This window comes from Hippopotamus amphibius, chromosome X (genome assembly GCF_030028045.1).
Source record: "Hippopotamus amphibius kiboko isolate mHipAmp2 chromosome X, mHipAmp2.hap2, whole genome shotgun sequence".
NCBI lineage: Eukaryota > Metazoa > Chordata > Mammalia > Artiodactyla > Hippopotamidae > Hippopotamus > Hippopotamus amphibius.
This window is the reverse complement of record NC_080203.1, coordinates 58,824,562-58,844,115: the sequence shown is the minus strand read 5'-3', so window position 1 is coordinate 58,844,115 and position 19,554 is coordinate 58,824,562.

The window sequence follows — 19,554 nt, the reverse complement described above, 5'->3', positions numbered from 1 at the left end:
CCCAAAGTGAGTAGATGAGAGAAATCATAAAGATCAGAGCACAAATAAATGAAATAGAAACAAAGAAAACAATGGTAAAAATCAATAAAACTAAAGGCTGTTTCTTTGAGAAGATAAATAAAATTGATAAAACTCTAGTAAGACTCATCAAGAAAAAGAGGGAGAGGACTCAAATCAATAAAATTAGAAATAAAACAGTAGAAGTTATAACAGACATGGCAGAAATAAAAAGCACCATGAGAGACTACTATAAGCAACTATATGTCAATAAAATGGACAACCTGGATGAAATGGACAGATTCTTAGAAAAGTAAAACCTTCCAAGACTGAATCAGGAAGACATAGAAAATATGAACAGACCAATCTGAAGTAACAAAATTGAAACTGTGATTCAATATCTCCCAACAAACAAAAGTCCAGGACCAGGTGGATTCACAAGTTAATTTTATCAAACATATAGAGAAGAGCTAACACCCATCCTTCTCAAACTCTTCCAAAACATTGAAGAGGAAGTAAAACTCCCAAACTCATTGTATGAACCCACCATCACCCTGATTCCAAAACCAGACAAAGATACTACAAAAATAGAAAACAACCAACCAATATCACTGATGAATTTAGATGCAAAAATCCTCAACAAAATACTAGCCAACAGAATCCAACAACATGTTAAAGGGATCATACACCATGATCAAGTGGGGTTTATCCCTGGAATGCAAGGATTCTTCAATATGTGCAAATCAATCAATGTGATACACCATATTAACAAACTGAAGGATAAAAACCACATAATCATCTCAATAGATGCAGAAAACGGTTTTGACAGAATTCAACACTGATTTATGAAAAAACTCTCCAGAAAATGGGCATAGAGGGAACCTACCTCAACATAATAAAGGCCATATATGACAAACCAACAGCAAACATCATTCTCAATGGTGAAAAACTGGAAGCATTCCCCCTAAGATCAGGAACAAGACAAGGATGTCCACTCTTGCCACTACTATTCAACATAGTTTTGGAAGTCCTTGCCACAGCAATCTGAGAAGAAAAAGAAATAAAAGGAACCCAAATTGGAAAAGAAGTAAAACAGTCACTTTTCACAGATGACATGATACTATACATAGGAAATCCTAAAGATGCCTCCAAAAAACTATTCGAGCTAACAAATCAATTTGGTAAAATTGCAGGATACAGAATTAACACACAGAAATCTCTTGCATTTCTATACATCAACAATGAAAGATCAGAAAGAGCAATTAAGGAAACAACCCCATTCACCATTGCAACAAAAAGAATAAAATACCTAAGAATAAACCTAACCAAGGATGTAAAAGACCTGTACTCAGAAAACTATAAGACACTAATGAAAGAAATCAAAGAAGACACAAACAGATGGAGGGACACACTATGTTCCTGGATTGGAATAATCAACATTGTTAAAATGACTATATTACCAAAAGCAATTTACAGATTCAATGCAATCCCAGTCAAATAATCAATGACATTTTTCACAGAACTAGAACAAGAAATTATATGATTTGTATGGGAATGCAAAAGACCCCAAATAGCCAAAGCAATTTTGAGAAGGAAAGATGGAGTTGGTGGAATCAGGCTTCCCGACTTCAGGCTATACTACAAGGCTAAGTGATCAAGACAGCATGGTAGTGGCACAAAAACAGAAATATTGATCAATGGAAAAGGATAGAAAGCCCAGAGATAAACTACGGTCAACTAATCTATGACAAAGGAGGCAAGGATATACAATGGAGAAAAGGCAGCCTCTTCAATAAGTGGTGCTGGGAAAACTGCACAGCCACATGTAAAAGAATGAAATTAGCACACTTCCTAACACCATACACAAAAATAAACCCAAAATGGATAAAAAACCTAAATGTAAGGCCAGACACTATAAAACTCCTAGAGGAAAACGTAGGAAGAACACTCTTCATGATAAATGACAGTAAGATCTTTTCTGATCCACCTGCTAGAATAATGGAAATTAAAACAAAAATAAATAAGTGAGACTTAATGAAACTTAAAAGCTTCTGCACAGCAAAGGAAACTATAAGCAAGGCAAAAAGACAACCCTCAGAATGGGAGAAAATAATTGCAAATGAATCAAGAGACAAAGGACTCATCTCCAAATTGTATTGTTTATCCAGCTCAATATCAAAAAAAAAAAAAAAAAAAAAAACAAAACAAAAAAACAACCCAACCAAAAAATGGGCAGAAGACCTAAACAGGCACAGGCATTTCTCCACAGAAGCCCTTTAGATGGTGAAGAGGCACATGAAAAGCTGCTCAACATCACTAATTATTACAGAAATTCAAATCAAAACTGCAATGAGGTATCACTTCACACTGGTTAGAATGGGCATCATCAGAAAATCTACAAGCCGTAAACGCTGGAGAGCATGTGGAGAAAAGGGAATGCTCTTGCACCGCTGGTGGGAATGTAAATTGATACAGCCATTATGGAGAACAGTATGGAGGTTCCTTGCAAAAAGAAAAATAGAACTACCATATGACCCAGCAATCCCACTACTGGGCTTATACCCAGAGAATAGCATCATTCAAAAAGACACATGCACTCACACTCCAATGTTCATCGCAGCACTGTTTGCAATAGCCAGGACATGGAAGCAACCTAAATGTCCATCAAGAGATGAATGGATAAAGAAGATGTGGTACATACATACAATGGAATATTACTCAGCTGTAAAAAGCAATGAAACTGGGACAATTTTAGAGACATGGTTGGACCTAGAGACTGTCATACAGAGTGATGTGAGTCAGAAAGAGAAAAGCAAATATCATATATTAACACATATATGTGGACTATAGAAAAATGGTACAAATCAACTGGTTTGCAAGGCGGAAATAGAGACACAGATGTAGAGAACAAACATATGGACAGCAAGTGGGGAAAGCGGGAAGGGTCCTTGGAGAATGAATTGGGAGATTGGGATATCAAATTGTACACTCTTAATATATGCAATTTAGTGTAAAAATTAAAAATTAAAAATTAAAAAATTAAAAAAGAATGTATGAAAGGATTTCAATTTAAAATGGAACTGGAGAATATCAAATGGATAATCCTGGGCAAACACCATCAGGAGAACAAAACTGAAGAACAAAAGTCTGATTTCCACTAAATACCTGGTTTAGAGAAGAGTGAAATTTATCTCCTGACCAATGAACATTCACCAGGAATCTCTAGCCATCCTCAAACTAATAAACTGATTGAACTTTGGCTGGACATCACCCTGTCAACTAAACAATGCATGAAACCTTAAAGTTGAGAGCTATGTATTAATTGCAGAAATTTTTAAGACCTAAGCCCAGGAGGCAACATCTCAAGTAAGCCTGAGAGAACTGCTCCAAGGAGATGGGTGGGGGGGACCCAGGTAATATAGATGTTTTGCAACAAAGGGCAGGTAACCAGGAACATCAAAAGATTATTGTTAACTAAAGAAAACCTGATATCTCAAGTTAAGGAATTTAGACCTTTTTAGTGTATGGGAAGATGCAAGAGTCTGGGGTCACTTAAATCATTCCTTTGATATGCATCTCAGCAACCTGCAGCCAATATCCTGTATTTTCAAATCCTGAGTTTTCTTAGGGCTCACCTTAGGAAGTGGCTGCAGTCTGATGGCTGTTAGATGGCAGGCATTCTTTCATTTCGGAGTTCCCTCAGGGCTCACCAGCCCACATTCCTGGTGGCTGCATTTGTTGATGACTATGACATCCTATCTTTACTCATATGGCAGGAATCATTTCATTTCTCCCTGCATTTTTTGCACTCATTGCCCATAAATACAACCCACCCCAAACTTTCAACAGACTTGCCTGTAGCTTGCTACATTTGGTGTTTCCCAAATTGTAATTTCTCTTCTATTCCTGAATAAACTAAATTTCTGACAGTTCAAGCTTTCCTGAGGTTACCTCTGTATGTATGTATGTATGTATGTATGTATGTATGTATGTATGTAAGTTATTTATTGGAATATAACTGCTTTACACTGTTGTGCCAATTTTTGAGGTACACTAAAGTGAATCAGCTGTATTTATACATATATCCCCATATCCTGACCCTCCTGTGACTCACTCCCTCCCTACCTATCCTGGCCCTCTAAGTCATCACCCATCATCGAGTTTATCTCCCTATGTTATACAGGAATTTCCCATGAGCTATTTTACATTTTTTATTGTATATATATCAATGCTTCTCCCTCACTTCATCCCAGTTTCCCCTTTGCCCCCCACATCCTGTATCCTCAAACATGTTCTTGATATCTACATCTTTGTTCTTGCCCTTTCACTGGGTTCATCAGTTCCATTTTTTTTTTTTTTTAGATTCCATATATATGAGTAAGTACACAGTATTTGTTTTTCTCTCTCTTGCTTACTTTGCTATGTATGACAGACTCCAGGTCTATCCACCTCACTACAAATAAATCAATTTCACTCTTTTTTATGGCTAAGTAATGTTCCATTGTATATACGTGCCATAATTTCTTTATCCATTCATCTGTTGCTGGGCATTTAGGTTGCTTCCACATCCTGGCTATCGTAAACAGTGCTGCAATGAACATTATGGTACATGTATCTTTTTGGAATATGGTTTTCTCTGGGTATATGCCCAGTAGTGGCATGGCTGGGTCATATGGTAGTCCCATTTTTAGTTTCTTAAGGAACCTCCACACTGCTTTCCTTAGTGGCTTTACCAACTTACATTCCCAACAACAGTACAGGAGAGTTCTGTTTTCTCCACACCTGCTCCAGCATTTATTGTTTCTAGATATTATGGTGATGGCCATTCTGACCGGTGTGAGGTGGTACCTCATTTTGCCTTTGACTTGTATTACTCTAATGATTAGTGATGTTGAGCATCTTTTCATGTTTGTTAGCCCTCTGCATGTCTTCTTTGGAGAAATGTTTCTTTAGGTTTTCTGCCCATTCATGAATTGGGTTATTTGCTTTTTGGTTTTAAGCTGCATGAGCTGCTTGTATATTTTGGAGATTAATCCTTTGTCTTTTGCTTAGTTGGCAATTATTTTCTCCCATTCTAAGGGTTGTCTTCGTATCTTGTTTATGGTTTCTTTTGCTGTGCAAAAGCTTTTAAATTTCATTAGATAGTATTTGTTTATTGGTTTTATTTCCATGATTCTAGGAGGTGGGTCAAAAAGGATCTTGCTTTAATGTATGTCATAGAGTGTGCTGCCTATGTTTTCCTCTAAGAGTTTTATAGTGTCTGGCCTTACATTTAGGTCTTTAACCCACCTTGAGTTTATTTTTGCGTATGGTGTTAGGAAGTGTTCTAACTGCATTCTTTTACATGTGGCTGTCCAATTTTCCCAGCACCACTTATTGAATCGGCTGTCTTTTTTCCATTGTATATTCTTGTTTCCTTTGTCAAAGATAAGTTGCCCATATGTGCATGAATTTATCTCTGGGCTCCCTATTCTGTATGATGGATGTATATTTCTGTTTTTGTGCCAGTACCATACTGTCTTGACTGCTGTAGTCTTGTAATATCGTTTGAAGTCAGGGAGTATAATTCCTTCAGCTCCATCTTTCCTTCTCAAGATTGCTTTGGCTATTCTGGGTCTTTTGCATTTCTATTCAAATCATAAAATTTCTTGTTCTAGTTCTGTGAAAAATGCAATTGGTAATTTGAGAGGGATTGCATTGACTCTGTACATTGCTTTGGGTAGTATAGTCATTTTCACAATGTTGATTCTTCCAATCCAATAGCATGGCATGTCCCTCCATCTCTTTGTAATGTCTTTGATTTCTTTCATCAGTGTCTTAGAGCTTTCTGCATATAGGTCTTTTGCCTCCTTAGGCAGGTTTATTCTTAGGTATTTTATTATTTTTGCTGCAGTGGTGAATAGGAGTGTTTCCTTAATTTCTCTTTCTGCTCTTTCATTGTTAGTGTATAAGAAGGCAAGAGATTTCTGTGCATTAATTTTGTATCCTGCTACTTTACTAAGTTCTTCACTTAGTGCTAGCATTTTTGTGGTGGCTTGTTCAGGGTTTTCTATGTATAATATAATGTCACCTTCAAAGAGTGACAGTTTTACTTCTTCTCTTCCAATTTGGATTAATTTTATAACATTTCCTCCTCTGATTGCTGTGGCTAACACTTCCAAAACTATGTTGAATAATAATGGTCAGAGTGAGCACCCTTGTCTTGTTCCTGTCTTTAGAGGGAATGCATTCAGTTTTTCACCATTCAGATTGATGTTGGTTGTTGGTTTGTTATATATGGCTTTTATCATGTTGATGTAACTTCCTTCTATGCATAGTTTCTGGAGAGTTTTTATCATAAATGGATGTTGAACATTGTAAAAAGTTTTTCTGCATCTATTGAGATGATCATATGGTTTTTATCCTTCCATTTGTTGATATGATGTATCAGATTGATTGATTAGCATGTATTGAAGAATCCTTGCATTCCAGGGATAAACCCCACTTGATCATGGTGTATGATATTTTAAATGTGCTGTTGGAATCTGTTTGCTTGTATTTGGTTAAGGAATTTGGCATCTATATTCATCAGTGATATTGGCCTGTAATTTTCTTTTTTGTGACATTTGTTTCTGGTTTTGGTATCAGGGTGATGGTGGTCTCTCAGAATGAGTTTGGGAGTGTTCCTCCTTCTGCTGTAGTTTGGAAGAGTTTGAGAAGGATAGGTGTCATCTCTTCACTGAATGTTTGATAGAATTTTCCTGTTAAGCCATCTGGCCCTGGGCTTTTGTTTATTGGGAGATTTTTAATCACAGTTTCAATTTCATTACTTCTGATTGGTCTGTCCATATTTTCCATTTCTTCTTCGTTCAGTCTTGGAAGATTGTACTTTTCTAAGAATTTATCCTTTTATTTCAGGTTATCCAATATATTGGTATATAGCTGCTTGCAGTAGTCTCTCATGATCTTTTGTATTTCTCCATTTTCTGTGGTTACTTCTCCTTTTTCATTTCTAATTCTATTGATTTGAATCTTCTCTTTTTTTTTACTTATGAGTCTGGCTAATGGTTTATCAATGTTATTTATCTTCTCAAAGAACCAGCTTTTAGTTGTATTGATCTTTGCTATTGTTTCCTTCATTAGTTTTTCATTTATTTCTGCTCTGATCTTTATGATTTCTTTCCTTCTACTCTCTTTGGGGCTTTTTTTTTTATTATTATTCTTTCTCTGTTATAGGTGTACTCTTAGGTTGTTTATTCGAAATTATTCTTGTTTCTTGAGGTTGGATTGTATTGTTTTAAACTTCCCTCTTAAAACTGCTTTTGCTGCATCCCATAGGGTTTGGGTTGTTTTGTTTTCATTGTCATTTGTTTCTAGGTATTTTTTTTATTTCCACTTTGATTTCTTAATTGATCTCTTGGTTGTTTAACAGTGTATTGTTTAGACTCCATGTGTTTGTATTTTTTACAGGTTTTTTTCTTGTAATTGATATCTAGTCTCACGGCATTGTGGTCAGAGAAGATGCTTAATATAATTTCAACTTTTTTGAATTTTTGAGGCTTGATTTATGCCCCAGGATGCGATCTATCCTAGAGAATGTTCCATGTGCACTTGTGAAGAGTGTGTATTCTGTAGTGTTTGGATGGAATGTCCTATAAATATCAATTAAGTCAAGATGGTCTAATATCTTATTTAGAGCTTGTGTTTCCTTATTTATTTTCTGTATGGATGATCTGTCCATTTGTGAAAATGGAGTGTTAAAGTTTCCTACTAATATTGTATTAGTATTGATTTCCCCTTTTATGGCTGTAGTATTTGTCTTATGTATTGAGGTACTCCTATGTTGGGTGCTTAGATATTTACAATTGTTTTATTTTCTTATTGGATTGTTTCCTTGGTCATCATGTGGTGTCCTTCCTCGTCTATTGTAATAGACTTTAAAGTCTAATTTGTCTGATATGAGTATTGCTTCTCCAGCTTTCATTTGACTTCCATTTGCTTGGAATATTTTTTTCCATCCCCTTTCTTTTAGTCTATATATATCCCTGAGTCTGAATTGGGTTTTGTAGACAGCATATAAAAGGGTCTTGTTTTGGTAACCATTCAACCAGTCTGTGTCTTTTGGTTGGAGCATTTAATCCATTTACATTTAAGGTAATTATTGACATGCATGTTCCTATTAACATTTTCTTAATTGCTTTGACTGTGTTTTTGTAGGTCTTTTTCTTGTCTTGTGTTACTGCCTAGAGGAGTTCCTTTAGCAGTTGTTGTAAAGCAGTTTTGGTGTGGCTGAATATTCTTAACTTTGCTTGTCTGTGAAGCTTTTGATTTCTTCATCAAATCTGAATGAGATTCTTGCTGGGTAGAGTACTCTTGTCTGTAGGTGTTTCTCTTTCAATCCCTTAATTCTCTCCTGCCACTCCTTTCTTACCTGCAGAGTTTCTGCAGAGCGATCAGGTGTTATCCTTATGAGTTTTCTCTTGTAAGTTATTTGTTGCTTTTCTCTTGCTGATTTTAATATATTTTCTTTGTGTTTAATTTTCATTAATTTGATGAATATGTGCCTCAGTGTGTTTCTCCTTGGGTTTATTCTGTATGGAACCCTCTGAACTTCTTGGACTTGGTTTACTATATCCTTTCCCATGTGGGGAAATTTTCCACTATAATCTCCTCAAATATTTTTCAGACCCTTTCTTTTTCTCTTCTTCTTCTGGGACATCTATGATTCAAATGTTGCTTAATGTTATCCCCAAAGTCTCAAAAACTGTCTTCCATTCTTTTTATTCTTTTTTCTTTTTCCTGCTCTGTGGCAGTTATTTCCCCTGTTCTATCTTCCAGCTCACTTACTTGTTCTTCTGCCTCAGTTAGTCTGCTGTTGATACCATCTAGAGTATTTTTAATTTCAGTTATTGTGTTGTTCATTACTGTTTGTTTGCTCTTTAGTCCTTCTTGGACTTTATTAAATCTTTCTTCTACTTTCTCTATTTTGTTTTTGAGATTTTTTATCATGTTTACTATCATTACTCTGAATTATTTTTCAGGCATTTTTCCAATTTCCTCTTCATTTATTTGGTCTTGTGGATTTTTATCTTGCTCCTTTGCCTGCAAGGTGTTTCTTTGTTTTCTATTTTTGTCTAATTTATTTTATTTGCTGTCTCCTTTCCCAATTCTGCCTAGTAGAAATTCCTCTTATCCCTGTTTTATTTGGCTTGAGGTGTCAAGGACTGGAGTTTGCTGGTCTTTGATTGGATTTGGAGCTTGGTATTGATAATGAGAACTCTGGGGGAGCACTTGTTGATTAACATTCAATGGGTTCAGGAGTTCTCTGTTGGTCCAATGTCCTGGACTCTGCTCTGCTGTCTCAGAGGTCCAGGTTTGACCCCCAGCTGGGGCTCTAAGACCCTTGAAGCTGCATAGCACAGAGAAGAAAGAGGTCGAAGAAGAGCAAAGAAAAGAAAAAGAAGAATAAAGGGAAGAAAGGGAAAGACAGAGAGATCCCCAAAATTAGTGATAGATGTAACTCATCAGTCAAAATCACACAAGGAGATGTGTGCACTTGCACTTGCAGAAAGAGAGGAGGAAAAGGAACCAATGAGAAGAGAAAATGAGAGAAGAAAGAAAAGAAGAGGGTACTCATACCAATTACAAACAAATCCACACACACACATATACAGTAAAAATTTAACTAACAAATAGCTAAAATCAGAAACAAGATAAGCATACCAAAAAGTCCACCAATACTTCTAGGTATGACTCTGCCCCTGCTGTGGAGAGCTCAGACCATGAGCTGGTATTAGTCCTGTATGTATTTGTCTCCATAGTCCCCAGTTGCCTCCTATGTCTATAGTCTCTATTGTAGAAACTCTCATCTATTCAGATGATCCACAGATGCAGGTTCTTTCAGGCCTATTGTGAGCATTAAATCTGCTCCTCCTGCAGCTGTTCCTCTTTCTCTTCTTCGGTCCTGCAGACCTCGGGGATCAGTTTTGGTTTTGGTCCCTACTTTGCATGTGGGTTGCTCTCTGGAGTTGGTTCCCTTCCCAGGCAAGAGCTGGTGAAATAGGGTGATTGGGGCTGGCTTGCAACATCAGGTTGGGGGTAGGGAGGGTTATGGCTGTCTAACTGAAATATGTGGGGTTGCTTGCAGCAGCACAAGTCAGTGTGAGTGAGGTGTGATTTGCATTCTCCCAGAGAAGTTGGTCCTGATCTTGGGACCCTTGGTGTTGATGGGCTTCCCTTGCTGCCAGCAGGGTGTAGCCAATAACTTGCCTTACACACAGGATATTTGGTGGATTTGGATGTGTGGGCCATGGGCTGGCAGTATGGCAGCAGATACAGGGGAGTGGACTAGCAGGCAGGTGAGCAGGCATTTAGGGGTACCCTGAGGCATGCAGGGCAGTAGGGACATGGGATGGTGGGCTTTTTGATCCAGCACCTGTGAGTCCTGCCACTTCACAGCCTGTAAGTTCATGGAGAGGGAATTTCCTCCCAAACACTCTGAAAGAAAAGTTCCCTGCCTTACTGTCTGGCCCAGAATTTTCCCCAAGCTCCCTAACATGCTGCACACCTGCCCTTCAGGGTTTTCTTCTGCAGCCAGCCCCCGCTTTCTCCCTGGGGTCTGTTCTCTGAAGCCCAAGCCTCGGTGCCCAGCCCCTACTGCCATCATGGATGTGCAGATTAGCTTCTCTGGCTGGGGAGTGCTGCCTGACTCCTCCGTGTGGGAAGTCCGCAGCTCTGCCTTTGGAAAACCTGACATTGCTCTCTCCTCTGTAGGCTCCGAGGCTCCCCCTGTCTTTTCCTGCCTGTGAGGGGGCTCCCCCATGTGCAGGAGGCTTCCCCCCGCACAGCTCCCTCCCAGAGGGGCCAGTGTCCTCAGAATTCTTTGTCTCTCTTTTTTCCTTCTTTCCTTTCTGTTATCCCATTTCATGAAATTTCCCTTGCTTTTTGGGGGTCTGAGGTCCCCTGCAGGCATTTGGAATCACTGTCATTTAAATTTGAAGTACTTCATCCTTTTCTGTGAGAAATGTGGTTTTCAGTAGCTTTCTTTACATTTCTTTAAATTTCAAAGTGCTTTGGGTCCTTCCAAGATGAACCTACGTTTTTCGTTGCCTCTCATTCCTTATTTACTGAAGATAACAATGGTTACCAGTTTAACTGACACCAACTCTAGGCATTTTGTCATTGCTTCTTTTTTTTTCCTTAGGAATGAACTTCAAATATTATTTTCCCAATGGTGCCTTCCCTTTAGTCTTTGCCCTCATGGAAATTCACTCCCTAGTCCACAATAATATGAGGTCTTCTAACACCATAATATTAATCCAAGAGTTCTTAACCTAAGGCTGTAGGGCCTTAGGTTATCAGACAAATCCACAAAGAAATGTCTACAGCATAGTTTCCTTTTTAGGCAAATACCACATTTAACTGAGGCAGAAGAAAAATGTATTAGATTTTCTATAACAAGGCCAATAAAGATGAAATCATAGTTTTCCTTTAACTCCACACTATCCCCTCAACACCAGCTTTCCAATAATTCCATTCCACAGCTCTCAAATTCCTGAGGGGTTCACACTCCACCGTGGTGAGCACCTTCGCTCGCCATCCTGTACCCTTCCTGATGATTGTGGCTGCTGCCACAGAGCAACTAACACTGACTAACAAAAACTAACTACTCACTACCACAGAGTCCACTGCATGCTCCTGGCCACCCATCATCTGCCTTGCCCACCAGCCTGCCTGCCTCCTCCTCTACCTTTTTATTTAGATTGACAAAGTCAAAGTGCTATCTCTGTCCCTCAGTAATTTGATTATATATATATATATATATATATAATATATATAATAGCAATAATTTATATAGAGTTACTGAGGGACATAGCACTTCTTAATATATACATTCTGCTCTTTACCTCACCCTACATCAGTGGTTTCCAAATGTAGTGACTTTAACCTTCCTTCCTCAGAGGACAAGTGTTAACTGGGTGTAGTGATGTTACTTGAATGTAGTAGGTACAGGCCATGGATACTGCTAAAGATCCTGAAGATCCTACAGTGCACAGCACATCCTCCCAAAATAGAAGATTATCTGGCTCAAAAGATAAGCAATGCCCAGTTTGATAGGCCTTATCCTTCCTAGGGAATACTCATATTGCACTATGTTTTAAAATTGTGAGACATGTGACAATTATTTTGGCACTTCCTTTCCACACAGAATGTTAAACTTAAACATATTTTGCTTACTAACTCTGAATAATTTCCCCACAGATACAACTTGCATCTGCTCCCACTTATTTTTCATTAAACCAAATATAGCAATTTGGGCAACTTATGACTTCTTCCAACTAAATATACTTAAAAACATGATTTAGACTGTGCCTTCAGATTTAAAATAATAGAAATTCAAAAATAATTTAAATAATAAAATAATGGAATTTATTTCCAAAATAACCACAGTATACATGTACATATACTTTAGGTATATTTGGGTAAAATATTCAAGGGATAATTTTTCTTCTAGAAAGTTTTCTTTTTATGTATTTGTGTGTGTGTGTGTGTGTGTGTGTGTGTGTGCGTGTGTGTGACACATAAAATCCTATGTGTTTTCTGTACAGTTTGAAAATTACTAAAGGGGGGAAAATATGGCGCTGAAGTAGAGGGACATGGAATGCATCCCTCTCCACAGATACATTGGGAATGCACCAAAAGATGCAATAATTCCCACAGAGAACCAACTGAACACCAGCAGACGACCTTGGACACCAAAAAGGACTGCAAGGATCCCAACATAACCAGTAGGGAGGCATTTACAATGGCCTAAAGAGGGTGAAGCAGCTAAGCTGTGGCACACAGGAGGGAGTGAGAAACACACAAAGGGTCTGCACCACAGCTCAGCATGCTCAGACTGAGATGTTGATTTGCAGCTGAACAGGGGGTCTAGGAGTGGGAGTGTGGGAACTGGAGAATTGGTTCAGGGTGAAAAACATTGTTGGCAGTGGGTAGATGGACCAAGAGGACAGGAGGGAAGAGGTCTGCAGTGAGGAGTGCCTACTGCAGAGGGCTGCAAGACCATAGTGATGGCTGGATACTGCTGACCCACAAGCAGGGGTGAAAGCCGTGCATGTAGCTTCTCTCTTGGGGTCTGTGACAGACAGAGGAAGGACCCCAGAGGGGCCAAGCTAAGGCAACCAGTGATAACAAAGGCCCTCAGGCCCTCAGGCAACACTGGCTTAGAGTGCCAGCAGGCAGTCAAGAGCAAAAAAGCCCAGAGAGAGGCCAAACTTTGAGACATTCTGTTTACACATGAGCCACCAGCGTCCCTCTGCAACAGGCACCTCCACACCCGACTGAACCACCTGTTGCAACCCTCTGCAACAGGCACCTCTATGTGCCTCTGCAACAGGCACCTCCATGCCTGACTGAACTGACCCAGACAGTGGGCCACTACTCACTCAATCTCAGGGGAAGGAGCCACTATTGTACCCTCTCCCTCCCCAAACACCAGCACTTACAGATGAACAATAAAGGAAGCTCTGCTGGTCACAGAATAATACAAAAACCCAAGGTGGGTAGAAGGGCATTTACAGATGAGACCCCAAGGAAAAAGAAATAATAGTATTAATTCTATTGAACTGCTCCATTCTGGGGTCAGATTGAGTTTCTTTTTTATTATTATTATTAATTATGATCTTAGTCCTAAGGAATCTACAAGTTTTAAAATATATTTTTATTACTATATATTTATCCTATTTTTATTTTTAGCCTTTTTATATATTTCTATCTCTAGCTAAGATTTTGTAGTGCTGACTATATATCACTCCTACTTTCTTTTCATCTCTATCTTTTATACATTTCTATTTCTTTTTATTTTCATATTTCCAGTCACACTATGCTCTTCTGTTGCCCACTCTTCTAATTTTTTTTAGTTTATTTAATCTTAACATACTTATAAGAAACATTATCGAACTGTTCAGTCTCCTTGCTTTATTCTCCAATGACACACTGCCTTGGTATTTATTATTACGTTTTTGTCTTTATTGTAGTTCTTAGTATAATTGTCCAATTTCATTCTGAGAATCTACAGTCTGTCTGGTGGTACTCCAGCTCTATTTTATATTTGATCCTAGCTTTCAATATTTCTCTGGATTTGTGTTTGTGTGTATGGTGTTATTTGTTTATGTGTTTTTTTTTTTTTTTTTTTTTTTGCTTTTGTTTCTGTTTTGTTCTGTTTTGGTTTTGAAATTCTGTTGGTTTCTTCTTTGAATGTCTGATAGCATACTGGGATTCTTCTGCCAGGTCTTTCTAGTGCCTTATGTTCAATTAGATTCAGTAATTGTGTGTCTTATACATGCATGCATTTCCTAGACATAGTATTTGTTTGACTCAACACTCTGCCATTACTATGGGGCTTGGGCAGTCTTCTTGAAACCCCTCTATTGTTGGGACAAACAACCCCTGAAGTTTAGACAACAATGAATAAACAAAGAAACACCATGTAGGCAAAGGAGCAGGAAAAAAAACCCACAAGACCAAATAAATGAAGAGGAAATAGGAAAATTGCCTGCAAAAGAATTGAGTAATGATAGTAAAAATGATACAAAATCTTGATAACAAAGTACAGAAAATATAAGAAACAGTTAATAAGGACTCAGAAGAACTAAACAACAATAATACAGAGATGGACAACAAAAAATCTTAAATTAAAAACACTCTAGATGGTATAAACAGAAGAAAAACAGAGGCAGAAGAACAAATGAGTTGGAAGATAGAATGGGGGAAATAACTGCCACAGAGCAGGAAAAAGAAAAAAGAAAGAATAGAATGGAATACAGTCTCAGAGACCTTAGTGATAACATTAAGGACACCAACATTTGAATTGTAGGCATCCCAGAAGAAGAAGAAAGAAAGAAAGGGGCTGAGAAAATACTTGAAGAGGTTATACTGGAAAATTTCTCCAACATGGTAAAGGAAATAATCAATGAAGTCCAAGAAGCACAGAGAGTCCCATACAGAATAAACCCAAGGAGAAATACACCAAGACACATATTAATCAAACTAATGACAATTAAACAAAAAGGAAAAAAATATTAAAAGCAGCAAGAGTAAAGCAACAAACAACATATAAGGGAAAACCCATAAGGATAACAGCTGACCTCTCTACAGAAACTCTGCAGGCCAGAAGGGAATGGCAGGATATACTAAAAGTCCTAAAAGAGAAAAACCTACAGCCAAGAATACTCTACCCAGCAAGAATCTCATTCAGATTTGATGGAGAAATCAAAAGCTTTCCAGACAAGTAAAGTTAAGAGAATTCAACACCACCAAACCAGCCTTACCACAAGTGCTAAAGGAACTTCTCAAAGTAGGAAACTCAAGAGAAGGAAATCACCTACAAAAACAAACACAAAACAATTAAGAAAATGGTAATAGGAACACACATGTCAATAATCACCTTAAATGCAAATGATTTAATGCTCCAACCAAAAGACACAGACTGGTTGAATGGATATAAAACCAAGACCCTTCTATATGCTGATTACAAGAAACAGACGTCAGACCAAGGGATATATACAGATTGAAAGTAAAGGGATGGAAAATGATATTCCATACAAATAGAAGTCAAAAGGAAGCTGGAGTAGCAATACTCATATCAGACAAATTAGACTTTAAAGTAAAGTCTATTACAATAGACAAGGAAGGACACCACATGATGACCAAGGGAACAATCCAATAAGAAAATAAAACAATTGTAAATATCTAAGCACCCAACATAGGAGTACCTCAATACATAAGACAAATACTACAGCCATAAAAAGGGAAATCGACAATAACACAATAATAGTGGGAGACTTGAACACCCCACTTACATAAATGGACAGATCAATCAAACAGAAAATAAAAAGGACACACAATCTTTAAATGAAACAATTAGACCATCTTGACTTAATAGATTTTTATAGGACATTCCACTCAAAAACTACATAATACACATTCTTTTCATGTTCACATGGAACATTCTCCAGGATAGATCAAATCTTGGGTCAGAAATCAAACCTTGGTAAACTCAAGAAAATTGAAATCATATCAAACATCTTCTCTGACCACAATGCATGGAGACAAGATATTAATTACAGGAAAAAAAACTGTAAAAAATAGAAACACATATTGGCTAAACAATACACTCTTAAACAACCAAGAAATCATTAAAGAAATCAAAGAGGAAATCAAAAGAATATCTAGAAACAAATGACAATGAAAACACAACAACCCAAAACCTATGGGATGCAGCAAAAGCAGTTCTAAGAGGGAAGTTTATAACAATACAGACGTACCTTAAGAAACAAGAAAAATATCGAATAAACAACCTAACCTTACACCTAAAACAATTAGAGAAAGAATAACAAAGAAATCTAAGAGTGAGCAGAAGGAAAGAAATCATAAAGATCAGAGCAGAAAAAAATGAAAAAGAAAGACAGGAAGCAATAGCAAAATTTAATAAAACTAAAATCTGGCTCTTAGAGAAGATAAACAAAATTGATTAACCATTAGCCAGACTCATCAGGAAAAAAAGGGAGAAGATGCAAATCAACAGAATTAGAAATGAAAAAGGAGAAGTAACAATGGACACCACAGAAATACAAAAGATCATGAGAGACCACTACGAGCAACTATATGCTAATAAATTGGATAACTTAGAAGAAATGGATAAATTCTTAGAAATATACAACCTTCCAAGACTGAACCAGGAAGAAATAGAAACTTTGAACAGAACAATCACAAGTATGGAAATTGAGGCAGTGATTAAAAGTCTCCCAACATACAAAAGCCCAGAACCAGGTGGATTCACAGGCAAATTCTATCAAATATTTCAAGAGGAGATAATATCTATCTTTCTCAAACTCTTCCAAAATATAGTAGAAGGAGGAACAATCCCAAACTCATTATATGAGGCCACCATCACCCTGATACCAAAACCAGGCAACGATGTCACAGAAAAAGAAAATTACAGACCAATATCACTGATGAATTAAGATGCAAAAATCCTCAACAAAATACTAGTTAACAGAAACCAACAGCACATTAAAAAAATGATATACTATGATGAAGTGGGGTTTATCCCTGGGATGCAAGGATTCTTCAATATATGCAAATCAATCAATGTGATACATCATATCAACAAATTGAAGGATAAAAACCATATGATAATCTCAATAGATGCAGAAAAAGGTTTTGACAAAATTCAACACCTATTTATGATAAACCTCTCCAGAAAATGTGCATAGAAGGAAATTACCCCAACATAATAGAAGCCATATATGCGAATCCAAAAGCCAACATCATTCTAAATGGGGAAAAACTAAAAGAATTCCCACTTAGAACAGGAACAAAACAAGGGTGTCCACTCTCACCATTACTATTCAACATAAATTTGGAAGTTTTAGCCAAAGCAATCACATAAGAAAATGAAATAAAATGAATTCAAATTGGAAAAGAAGTAAAACTGTCACTCTTTGCAGATGACATGATATGATACATAGAAAACCCTAAAGACTCTACCAGAAAACTGCTAGCATTCATTGATGAAGTTAATAAAGTAACGGGATAGAAAATTTATGTGCAGAAATCTCTTGCATTCCTATACACTAACAATGAAAAAGCAGACATAGAAATTACAGAAACTCTCCCATTCACCATTGCAACTAAAAGAATAAAATACCTAAAAATAAACCTGCCTAAGGAGGCAAAAGATCTGTATGCAGAAAACTTTAAGACACTGATGAAAGAAATCAAAGATGACACAAAAAGATGGAGGGACATACCATGTTCTTGGATTGGAAGAATCAACATTGTGAAAATGAGTGTACCACCCAAATAAATTTACAGATTCAGTGCAATCCTGAGCAAATTATCAGTGGCATTTTTAACAAAACTAGAGCAAGAAAGCTTTTGATTTGTATGGATATGCAAAAATCCCAGAATAGCCAAAGCAATCTTGAGAAGGAAAAATGGAGTGGGTGGAATTAGGCTACATGACTTCAGGCTATACTACAAGGCTACAGTGATCAAGACAGTACGGTACTGGCACAAAAATAGAAAGGAAGACAAACGGAATAGAATAGAGAACTCAGAGGTAAGCCCAAGCACATATGGTCACCTTATCTTTGACAAAGGAGGCACGAATATACAATGGAAAAAAGACAGCCTCTTCAATAAGTGTTGCTGGGAAAATTGGACAGCTACAGGTAAAAGAATGAAATTAGAACACTTCCTAACACCATACACGAAAATAAACTCAAAATGCATTAAAGACCTAAATGTAAGGCCAGATACTCTAAAACTCCTAGAGGAAAACATAGGCAGAACTCTCTATGACATACATCAAAGCAAGATCCTTTTTGACCCACCACCTAGAATCATGGAAATAAAATCAAGGATAAACAAATGCTATCTAATGAAACTTAAAAGCTTTTGCACAGCTAAAGAAATCATAAACAAGACCAGACAGCAACCCTCAGAATGGAAAAAATACTGGCCAATGAAACAACGGACAAAGGATTAATCTCCAAAATATACAAGCAGCTTAATACCAAAAACGCAAATAACCCAATCCACAAATTGGTGGAAGAGCTAAATAGACATTTCTCCAGAGAAGACATACTGATAGCTAGCAAACACATGGAAAGATATTCAACATCACTACTCATCAGAGAAAAGCATGTCAAAGCCACAATGAGGTATCACCTCACAGCGGTCAGAGTGGCCATCATCAAGAAATCTAGAAACAACAAATGTTGGAGAGGGTGTGGAGAAAAGGGAATTCTCCTCAACTGTTGTTGGGAATGTAAGTTGATACAGCCACTATGAAAAACAGTTTGGAGGTTCCTTAAAATCTAAGAAGAGAACTACCATATGATCCAGTAATCCCACTACTGGGCATATACCCAGATAAAACCATAATCCCAAAAGAAACATGTACCATAATGTTTATTGCAGCACTATTTACAATAGCCAGGACATGGAAGCAATCTAAATGCTCATCAACAAATGAATGGATACAGAAGATGTGGCATATATATACAATGGAATATTAGTCAGCTATAAAAAGGAATGAAATGGAGCTTTATGTAATGAGGTGGATAGACCTAGAGTCTGTCATACATAATTAAGTAAGCCAGAAAGAGAAAAACAAATATTGTATGCTAAGTCATATGTATGGAGTTAAAAAAAATGGTACTGATGAACCCAATGACAAGACAAGAATAAGGATTCAGATGCAGAGAATGCACTGGAGGACACGAGGTTTGGGTGGGCGGGGGGTGAAGGAGAAGCTTAGGTGAAGTGAGAGAGTAGCATAGAGATATATATTCTAGCAACTGTAAATTAGACAGCTATTGGGAACCTGCTGTATAACAAAGGGAGATCAACTCGATGATGAATGATGTCTTAGAGGGCTGGGACGGGGAGGGTGGGGGGGAGTCGAGGAAAGGAGGGAATATGGGGATGTGTATAAATACAGCTGATTGACTTCGGTGTACCTCAAACACTGGTACAAGTGTGTAAAGCAATTATATTCCAATAAAATAA